The 11,264-nt window shown below is 39.4% G+C and overlaps 1 non-coding gene across 1 annotated transcript; it reads left to right on the top strand.

Annotated features, from left to right (window-relative positions):
• The first annotated feature begins 9,646 nt into the window (after nucleotides 1-9,646).
• On the top strand, nucleotides 9,647-9,754 carry LOC148576883 (small nucleolar RNA R71). Its single transcript, XR_015902900.1, has one exon. It is a non-coding gene; the product is annotated as a small nucleolar RNA R71 (small nucleolar RNA).
• The last annotated feature ends 1,510 nt before the right edge of the window (nucleotides 9,755-11,264 follow it).

Here is an 11,264-nt window from a genome sequence, read left to right as displayed (position 1 = left end):
ATGTTATTGATAATCTGAAAAATCATAAAATTGATTCTTGAAGCAAGAAAAAGCAGTGAATACAAAAGCTTGCGAAAAAAAAAGAAAAAAGGAAAGAAAAATGGCGAAAAAGAAAGAAAGAAAAAGAAAAAGCAAGCAGAAAAAGCCAAAAGCTCTTTAAACCAAAAGGCAAGAGCAAAAAGCCAATAGCCCTTAAAACCAAAAGCCAAGGGTAATAAAAAGGATCCAAGGCTTTGAGTATCAGTGGATAGGAGGGCCCAAAGGAATAAAATCCTGGCCTAAGCGGCTAAACCAAGCTGTCCCTAACCATGTGCTTGTGGCGTGAAGGTGTCAAGTGAAAATTTGAGACTGAGCAGTTAAAGTCAAGGTCCAAAGCAAAAAAAAAAAAAGAGTGTCCTTAACAACCCTGGACACCTCTAATTGGGGACTTTAGCAAAGCTGAGTCACAATCTGAAAAGATTCACCCAGTTATGTGTCTGTGGCATTTATGTATCTGGTGGTAATACTGGAAAACAAAGTGCTTAGGGCCACGGCCAAGACTCATAAAATAGCTGTGTTCAAGAATCAACATATTGAACTAGGAGAATCAATAATACTATCTAAATTCTAAGTTCCTATAGATGCTAATCATTCTAAACTTCAATGGATAAAGTGAGATGCCAAAACTATTCAAGAGGCAAAAAGCTACTAGTCCCGCTCATCTGATTAGAGCTAAGTTTCATTGATATTTTGAAATTTATAGTATATTCTCTTCTTTTTATCCTATTTGATTTTCAGTTACTTGGGGACAAGCAACAATTTAAGTTTGGTGTTATGATAAGCGGATAATTTATACGCTTTTTGGCATTATTTTTTTACATAGTTTCTAGTATAATTTAGTTAGTTTTTAATATATTTTTATTAGTTTTTAAATAAAAATTATATTTCTGGACTTTACTATGAGTTTGTGTGTTTTTCTGTGATTTCAGGTAATTTCTGGCTGAAATTGAGGGACTTGAGCAAAAATCAGATTCAGAGGCTAAAGAAGGACTGCAGATGCTGTTGGATTCTAACATCCCTGCACTCAAAGTGTATTTTCTAGAGCTACAGGAGTCCAAATGGTGCACTCTCAATTGAGTTGGAAAGTAGACATCCAGGGCTTTCCAGAAATATATAATAGTCTATATTTTGTCTGAGTTTAAAGGACGCAAACTGGCATTCAACGCCAGCTTCCTGCCCTATTCTGGAGTTAAACGCCAGAAACAGGTTGCAAAGTGGAGTTAAATGCCAGAAACAGGTTACAAACTGGCATTCAACTCCAAGAGAAGCCTCTACACATGTAAAGCTCAATGCTCAGCCCAAGCACACATCAAGTGGGCCCCGGAAGAGGATTTCTGCATCATTTACTCATTTCTGTAAACCCTAGTAACTAGTTTAGTATAAATAGGACTTTTTATTATTGTATTCAGAGTCTTGGTTACTCCGGTTCCCCTCTGGGGCCGAGACCAATGAACTCCATTATCACTTATATATTTTCAATGGTAGAGTTTCTACACACCATAGATTAAGGTGTGGAGCTCTGCTGTTCCTCATGAATTAATGCAAAGTACTATTGTTTTTCTATTCAATTCAAGCTTATTCCTATTCTAAGATATTCATTCGCACCCAAGAACATGATGAATGTGATGATTATGTGACGCTCATCATCATTCTCACTTACGAACGCGTGCCTGACAAACACTTCCATTCTACATGCAAACAAGCTAGAATGAATATCTCTTAGATATCTAACACAGAGGACCGAGTCCGAGATGTTAGAGTCTTCGTGGTATAAGTTAGAACCCATGGATGGCCATTCCTGAGATCCAAAAAGCCTAAACCTTGTCTGTGGTATTCCGAGTAGGATATGGGAAGGGATGGCTGTGACGAGCTTCAAACTCGTGAGTGCTGGGCGTAGTGACAGATGCAAAAGGATAGTAAATCCTATTCCAATATGATCGAGAACCAACAGATGATTAGCCATGCAGTGACAGCGTATTGAACCATTTTCACAGAGAGGATAGAATGTAGCCATTGACAACAGTGATGCCCTATATACAGCTTGCCATGGAAAGGAGTAGGAATGATTGGATGAAGACAACAAGAAAGCAGAGGTTCAGGAGGAACGAAAGCATCTTTATACGTTTATCTGAAATTCTCACCAATGAATTACATAAGTATCTCTATCTTTATTTTACGTTTTATTTATGTTTTAATTATAAATTCTCTATAACCATTTGAATCCGTCTGACTGAGATTTACAAGGTGACCATAGCTTGCTTCAATCCGACAATCTCCATGGGATCGACCCTTACTCACGTAAGGTTTATTACTTGGACGACCCAGTGCACTTGCAGGTTAGTTGTGAGAAGTTGTGACAAAGTGTGATTCATGTTTGAGAGCACCAAGTCTTTGGCGCCATTGTTGATGATCGCAATTTTGTGCACCAAGGATCTGCTGCAATTTGGTTGTAACCTGAATAGCCATCCAAAAAGCAGTAGTATTCATGACCTGCTAGTCTTTCTAGCATCTGGTCTATGAATGGTAAAGGGAAGTGATCCTTCCTGGTGGCTGTATTGAGCCTTCTGTAGTCAATACACATACGCCACCCTGTAACTGTTCTTATAGGAACCAGTTCATTTTTTTCATTATGAACCACTATCATACCTCCCTTCTTAGGGACAACATAGACAGGGCTCACCTAGGGGCTATCAGAAATAGGATAAATAATCCCAGCCTCTAGTAACTTAGTGACCTCTTTCTGCACCACCTCCTTCATGGTGGGATTTAGCGGCCTCTGTGGTTGAACCACTGGCTTAGCATCATCCTCCAATAGGATCTTGTGCATGCATCTAGCTGGGCAAATGCCCTTAAGATCACTTATGGACCACCCAAGAGCTGTCTTGTGTGTCCTTAGCACCTGAATTAGTGCTTTCTCTTCCTGTGGCTCTAAAACAGAGCTTATGATTACACGAAAAGTGTCACCTTCTCCTAGAAATGCATATTTCAGGGATGGTGGTTGGTATGCGAAATTGCTACTCAGGTTGTGAATTGTTGTTCGAAATTGATTCCCTGGCAATGGCACCAAAAACGGATGCACAGGACCATGGTCTAAACATATCTTCACAACTTCGCATAACTAACCAGCAAGTGCACTGGGTCATCCAAGTAATACCTTACGTGAGTAAGGGTCGAATTCCACGGAGATTGTCGGTATGAAGCAAGCTATGGTCACCTTGTAAATCTCAGTCAGGCGGATATAAAACAGTAATGGGTTTTCGAAAATAAATAATGGAATAGGGATAGAAATACTTATGTAATTCATTGGTGAGAATTTCAGATAAGCGAATGGAGATGCTTTCGTTCCTCTGAACCTCTGCTTTCCTGCCGTCTTCATCCAATCAGTCTTACTCCTTTCCATGGCTGGCTTTATGTGATACATCACCATTGTCAATGGCTACTTTCGGTCTTCTCTCGGGAAAATGATCCAAATGCCCTGTCACGGCACGGCTAATCGTCTGGAGGCATCACCCTTGTCAATGGCTTCATCTTATCCTCTCAGTGAAAATGGTCAACGCACCCTGTCACGACACGGCTATTCATCTGTCGGTTCTTGATCATGCTGGAATAGGATTTACTATCCTTTTGCGTCTGTCACTAACGCCCCGCAATCGCGAGTTTGGAGCTCGTCACAGTCATCCAATCATTGAATCCTACTCGGAATACCACAGACAAGGTTTAGACCTTCCGGATTCTCTTGAATGCCGCTATCATTCTAGTTTACACCACGAAGATTCTGGTTAGGAGATCTAAGAGATACTCATTCAGTCTAAGGTAGAACGGAAGTGGTTGTCAGGCACGCGTTCATAGGGAATGATGATGATTATCACGTTCATCACGTTCAGATTGAAGTACGAATGAATATCTTAGAAGCGAAACAAGATGAATTGAATAGAAAACAGTAGTACTTTGCATTAATCTTTGAGGAAGAGCAGAGCTCCACACCTTAATCTATGGAGTGTAGAAACTCTACCGTTAAAAATACATAAGTGAAAGTCCAGGCATGGCTGAGAGGCCAGCCCTCAAACGTGATCTAAGATAGCATACAACTGATCAAAGATGCCTAATACAATAGTAAAAGGTCCTATTTATAATAAACTAGCTACTAGGGTTTACAGAAGTAAGTAATTGATGCATAAATCCACTTCCGGGGCCCACTTGGTGTGTGCTTGGGCTGAGCTTGAGTGTTGCACGTGTAGAGATCCTTCTTGGAGTTGAATGCCAGTTTTTGTGCTAGTTTGGGCGTTCAACTCTGGTTTTGGATCCTTTTCTGGCGCTAGACGCCAGATTTGGGCAGAAAGCTGGCGTTGAACGCCAGTTTACGTCATCTATTCTTCACCAAATTATGGACTATTATATATTGCTGGAAAGCCCTAGATGTCTACTTTCCAACGCAATTGGAAGCGCGCCATTTCGAGTTCTGTAATTCCAGAAAATCCACTTTGAGTGCAGGGAGGTCAGAATCCAACAGCATCAGCAGTCCTTCTTCAACCTCTGAATCTGATTTTTGCTCAAGTCCCTCAATTTCAGTCAGAAAATACCTGAAATCACAGAAAAACACACAAACTCATAGTAAAGTCCAGAAATATGAATTTAACATAAAAACTAATGAAAACATCCCTAAAAGTAACTAGATCCTACTAAAAACATACTAAAAACAATGACAAAAAGCGTATAAATTATCCGCTCATCACAACACCAAACTTAAATTGTTGCTTGTCCCCAAGCAACTGAAAATCAAATAGGATAAAAAGAAGAGAATGTACTATAAATTCCAAACTATCAATGAAACATGGTTTCAATCATATGAGCGGGACTTATAGCTTTTTGCCTCTTGAATAGTTTTGGCATCTCACTTTATCCATTGAGGTTCAGAATGATTGGCATCTATAGGAACTCAGAGTTCAGATAGTGTTATTGATTCTCCTAGTTCAGTATGATGATTCTTGAACACAGCTTCTTTATGAGTCTTGGCTGTGGCCCTAAGCACTTTGTTTTCCAGTATTACCACCGGATACATAAATGCCACAGGCACATAATTGGGTGAACCTTTTCAGATTGTGACTCAGCTTTGCTAAAGTCCCCAATTAGAGGTGTCCAGGGTTCTTAAGCACACTCTTTTTTTGCTTTGGACCTTGACTTTAACCGCTCAGTCTCAAGTTTTCACTTGACACCTACACGCCACAAGCACATGGTTAGGGACAGCTTGGTTTAGCCCCTTAGACCAGGATTTTATTCCTTTAGGCCCTCCTATCCACTGATGCTCAAAGCCTTGGGATCCTTTTTATTTGCCCTTGCCTTTTGGTTTTAAGGGTTATTGGCTTTTTCTGCTTGCTTTTTCTTTTTCTTTTTCTTTCTATTATTATTTTTTTTTCGCCTATTTTTTTTCTGCAAGCTTTGTTCTTTGCTACTTTTTCTTGCTTCAAGAATTATTTTTATGATTTTTCAGATTATCAAATAACATGTCTCCTTGTCATCATTCTTTTAAGAGCCAACATATTTAACATTCTTAAACAACAACTTCAAAAGACATATGCACTGTTCAAGCATTCATTTAGAAAACAAGAAGCATTGTCACCACATCAATATAATTAAGCTAAGTTCAAGGATAAATTCAAAACTCATGTACTTCTTGTTCTTTTGAATTAAAACATTTTTCATTTAAGAGAGGTGATGGATTCATAGGACATTTATAACTTTAAGACAGAGTTACTAACTACTAATGATAATGTAATGAAGACACAAACATAGATAAGCACATAACATAGAAAACGAAAAACAGAAGAAATAAGAACAAGGAATGAATCCACCTTAGTGATGGTGGCGTTTCCTTCTTGAGGAACCAATGATGTCCTTGAGCTCTTCTATGTCTCTTCCTTGTCTTTGTTGCTCCTCCCTCATTGCTTTTTGATCTTCTCTTATTTCATGAAGCATGATGGAGTGCTCTTGATGTTCCACCCTTAGTTGTCCCATATTGGAACTCAATTCTCCTAGGGAGGTGTTGATTTGCTCCCAATAGTTTTGTGGAAGAAAGTGCATTTGAGGCATCTCCGGGATCTCATGGTGATGAGCTTCTTGCGCCTCTTGAGCTCCATGAATGGGCTCTCTTGCTTGCTCCATCTTTTTCTTAGTGATGGGCTTGTCCTCTTTGATGAGGATATCTCCCTCTATGTCAATCCCAGCCGAATTGCATAGGTGGCAAATGAGGTGAGGAAAAGCTAACCTTGCCATAGTGGAAGACTTGTCAGCCACCTTGTAGAGTTCTTGAGGTATAATCTCATGAACTTCCACCTCTTCTCCAATCATGATGCTATGGATCATGATGGCCCGGTCTATAGTAACTTCAGACCGGTTGCTAGTGGGAATGATTGAGCATTGAATGAACTCCAACCATCCTCTAGCTACAGGCTTGAGGTCCAATCTTCTTAGTTGAACCGGCTTGCCTTTGGAGTCAATCTTCCATTGAGCTCCTTCTACACATATGTCCATAAGGACTTGGTCCAACCTTTGATTAAAGTTGACCCTTCTAGTGTAGGGGTGTTCATCTCCTTGCATCATGGGCAAGTTAAACGCCAACCTCACATTCTCCGGACTAAAATCTAAGTATTTCCCCCGAACCATTGTAACATAGTTCTTTGGATCCGGGTTCTTACTTTGATCATAGTTCTTGGTGATCCATGCATTGGCATAGAACTCTTGAAACATTAGGATGCCGACTTGTTGGATGGGATTTGTTAGAACTTCCCAACCTCTTCTTTGAATTTCATGTCGGATCTCCGGATACTCATTTCTTTTGAGTTTGAAAGGGACCTCAGGGATCACCTTCTTCTTGGCCACAACATCATAGAAGTGGTCTTGATGGGCTTTGGAGATGAACCTTTCCATCTCCCATGACTCGGAGGTGGAAGCTTTTGTCTTCCCTTTCCCCTTTCTAGAGGATTCTCCGGTCTTAGGTGCCATCAATGGTAATGGAAAAACAAAAAGCTTATACTTTTACCACACCAAACTTAGAATTTTGCTCGCCCTCGAGCAATAAAAGAAAGAATAGATGAAGAAGAAGAAGAAATGGAGGAGAGGGAGAAAGTGATGTGGTTCGGCTAAGAAGGGTATAGAGGGTTTGTGTTGTGTGAATTTGAAGAAGAATGGAGGGCTTTATATAGGGAAGGGGGGAAGGTTTCGGCCATATGGGTGGGTTTGGGTGGGAAATTGGTTTTGAATTTTGAAGGTAGGTGGGGTTTATGAGGTAGGTTTATGGAAAAGAGTGGATGGATGTGAGTGGTGAAGAGGTGATGGGGAAGAGAGATTGAGGTGATTGGTGAAGAGTTTTGGGGAAGAGTGTTTATGGGATTGTGTGAAAGAGGGGTGAGAAGAAGTGAGTGGAGGTAGGTGGGGATCCTGTGGGGTCCACAGATCCTGAGATGATCCTGTGGGGTCCACAGATCTTGAGGTGTCAAGGCACTTACATCCCTGCACCAATTTAGGCATGCCAAATGCCCTTGCACACAACTCTAGGCGTTCAGCGCCAGGTTGGTGCCCATTTTGGGCGTTCAATGCCCATTTGCTGCCATTTCTGGCGTTGAACGCCAGAACCATGCTTGTTCTGGGCGTTCAGCGCCAGGATGCTGCCCATTTTGGGCGTTCAGCGCCAGAACCATGCTCTGTTCTGGCGTTGAACGCCAGGCAGGTACTTCCTCCAGGGTGTGATTTTTCTTCTGCTGTTTTTTATTCCATTTTCAATTTTTATATTTATTTTGTGACTCCACATGATCATGAACCTATAAAGACATATAACTAAGAAAAATATAGTTAGATACAAATTGGGTTGCCTCCCAACAAGAGCTTCTTTAATGTCAGTAGCTTGACAGTGGGCTCTCATGGAGCCTCACAGATGTGCAGAGCTTTGTTGAGACTCTCCAACACCAAACTTAGAGTTTGGATATGGGAGTTCAACACCAAACTTAGAGTTTGGTTGTGGCCTCCCAACACCAAACTTAGAGTTTGACTGTGGGGGCTTTGATTGACTCTGCTTTGAGAGAAGCTTTTTCTGCTTCCTCTCCATGGATGCAGAGAGGGATCCTTGAGTTGTAAACACAAGGGAGTCCTCATTCCATTGAAGGACTAGTTCACCTCTGTCAACATCAGTCACAGCTCTTGCTGTGGCCAGGAAAGGTCTTCCTAGGATGATGGATTCATCCTCTTCCTTTCCAGTATCCAAGACTATAAAATCAGCAGGGATGTAAAGGCCTTCAACCTTTACTAACACGTCCTCTACTTGTCCATAAGCCTGTTTTCTTGAACTGTCTGCCATCTCTAATGAGATTTTAGCAGCTTGCACCCCATAGATTCCCAGTTTCTCTATTACAGAGAGGGGCATGAGGTTTATTCCTGAACCAAGGTCACACAGAGCCTTAAAGATCATGGTGCCTATGGTACAGGGTATTATGAACTTTCCAGGATCCTGTCTCTTCTGAGGCAATGTCAGTTGATCCAGATCACTTAGTTCATTGATGAACAAGGGAGGTTCAACTTCCCAAGTATCAATACCAAATAATTTGGCATTCAGCTTTATGATTGCACCAAGGAACTTGGCAGCTTGCTCTTCGGTAACATCCTCATTCTCTTCAGAAGAGGAGTACTCATCAGAGCTCATGAAGGGCATAAGGAGGTTCAATGGAATCTCTATGGTCTCTAGATGAGCCTCAGAGTCCTTTGGTTCCTCAGAGGGAAACTCCTTATTCATCACTGGACGTCCCAGGAGGTCTTCCTCCTTGGGATTCACGTCCTCTCCTCTCCTCACAGGTTCGGCCATGGTGCTTATGTCAATGGCCTTGCACTCTCCTTTTGGAATCTCTTCTGTATTGCTTGGGAGAGTACTAGGAGGGATCTCAGTGATCCTTTTACTCAGCTGGCCCACTTGTGCTTCCAGATTTCTAATGGAAGACCTTGTTTCATTCATGAAACTTACAGTGGCCTTAGATAGATCAGAGACTAAGTTTGCTAAATTAGGAGTATTTTGTTCAGAGTTCTCTGTCTGTTGCTGAGTGGATGATGGAAAAGGTTTATTATTGTTAAACCTGTTTCTTCCACCATTATTAAAGCCTTGTTGAGGCTTTTGATCCTTCCATGAGAAATTTGGATGATTTCTCCATGATGAGTTATAGGTGTTTCCATAAGGTTCACCTAAGTAATTCACCTCTGCTATTGCAGGGTTCTCAGGATCATAAGCTTCTTCTTCAGAAGATGCCTCTTGAGTACTGTTGGATGCAGCTTGGATTCCATTCAGACTCTGAGAGATCATATTGACTTGCTGAGTCAATATTTTATTCTGAGCCAATATGGCATTCAGAGTATCAATCTCAAGAACTCCCTTCTTCATAGGCGTCCCATTATTCACAGGATTCTTTTCAGAAGTGTACATGAACTAGTTATTAGCAACCATGTCAATGAGTTCTTGAGCTTCTGCAGGCGTTTTCTTTAGGTGAATGGATCCACCTGCAGAAGTGTCCAGTGACATCTTTGATAGCTCAGATAAACCATCATAGAATATATCCAGGATGGTCCATTCTGAAAGCATGTCAGAAGGACACTTTTTGGTCAACTGTTTGTATCTTTCCCAAGCTTCATAGAGGGATTCACCTTCTTTCTGTTTGAAAGTTTGAACATCCACTCTAAGCTTGCTCAGCTTTTGAGGAGGAAAGAACTTGGCTAAAAAAGCCGTGACCAGCTTATCCCAAGAGTTTAGGCTATCTTTAGGTTGAGAGTCCAACCATATTCTAGCTCTGTCTCTTACAGCAAAAGGGAAAAGCATGAGCCTGTAGACTTCAGGATCTACTCCATTAGTCTTAACAGTATCACATATCTGCAAGAATTCAGTTAAGAACTGAAAAGGATCTTCAGATGGAAGTCCATGAAACTTGCAGTTCTGCTGCATCAGAGAAACTAATTGAGGTTTCAGCTCAAAGTTGTTTGCTCCAATGGCAGGAATGGAGATGCTTCTTCCATGTAAATTGGAATTAGGTGCAGTAAAGTCACCAAGCATCCTCCTTGCATTATTATTATTTTCGGCTGCCATCTCCTCTTCCTGTTTGAAAATTTCTGAAAGGTTATCTCTGGATTGTTGTAATTTAGCTTCTCTTAATTTTCTCTTCAGAGTCCTTTCAGGTTCTGGATCTGCTTCAACAAGAATGTTCTTGTCCTTGCTCCTGCTCATATGACAAAGAAGAGGGCACAGAAAAAATAATAATAATAATATGGATCCTTTATACCACAGTATAGGGATCCCTTTGTGAGTGGAAGAAAAGCGGGAGACAAAGAATGTGATGTAAAGAAAGAAACACAACTGTGAGGAGGGCAGAGATGTGAGATGAGATATTAGTAAATGAATAAATAAATAGAATAAGATAGGAGAGGGAGAATTTTCAAAAATAATTTTTGAAAAAGAGTTAGTGATTTTCGAAAATAGTTTTTGAAAAAGGTTAGTATTTTTTTTTCGAAATTTTTTTTTTAAAATAAAAAATAAAAAGTAATTAGTTAATAAAAAAGAAATTTTTGAAAAAGAGGGAAGATATTTTTAAAAATTAGGGAGAGAGAGAGTTAGTTAGATAGTTTTGAAAAAGTTAAGAAACAAACAAAAAGTTAGTTAGTTAGTTGAAACAATATTTGAAAAGAGAAGAAGTTAGGAAGTTGGAAAAGATATTTTGAAATTAGATTTTTGAAAAAGATAAGATGAGAAGATATTTTTGAGAAGATATGATTGAAATTAGTTTTGAAAAAGATTTGATTTTTAAAATCACAATTAATGACTTGATTCACAAGAAATCACAAGATATGATTCTAGAACTCAAAGTTTGAATCTTTCTTAACAAGTAAGTAACAAACTTGAAATTTTTGAATCAAAACATTAATTGTTATTGTTATTTTCGAAAATTTGATATAAAAATAAGAAAAAATTTTTGAAAAATATTTTTGGAATTTTCGAAAATACTTAAAAATTTTGAAAAAGATTTGATTTTTGAAAAAGATTTTGAAAAAGATGAGATTTTCAAATTGAAAATTTGATTTGACTCATAAAAACAACTAGAATTTTTTTTAAAAATTTTGAAAAAGTCAAATCTAATTTTTGAATTTGATGAGAGAAAAAAAAAAGAAAAGATATTTTTTTTTTATTTTTGAATTTTTATGATGAG

The sequence above is a fragment of the Arachis ipaensis genome, chromosome B1 (assembly GCF_059453495.1).
Source record: "Arachis ipaensis isolate K30076 ecotype BB chromosome B1, ASM5945349v1, whole genome shotgun sequence".
Taxonomy (NCBI): domain Eukaryota; kingdom Viridiplantae; phylum Streptophyta; class Magnoliopsida; order Fabales; family Fabaceae; genus Arachis; species Arachis ipaensis.
Note: the sequence above shows the minus strand (reverse complement) of the source record. Positions and strands in the feature narration are given on the sequence as shown.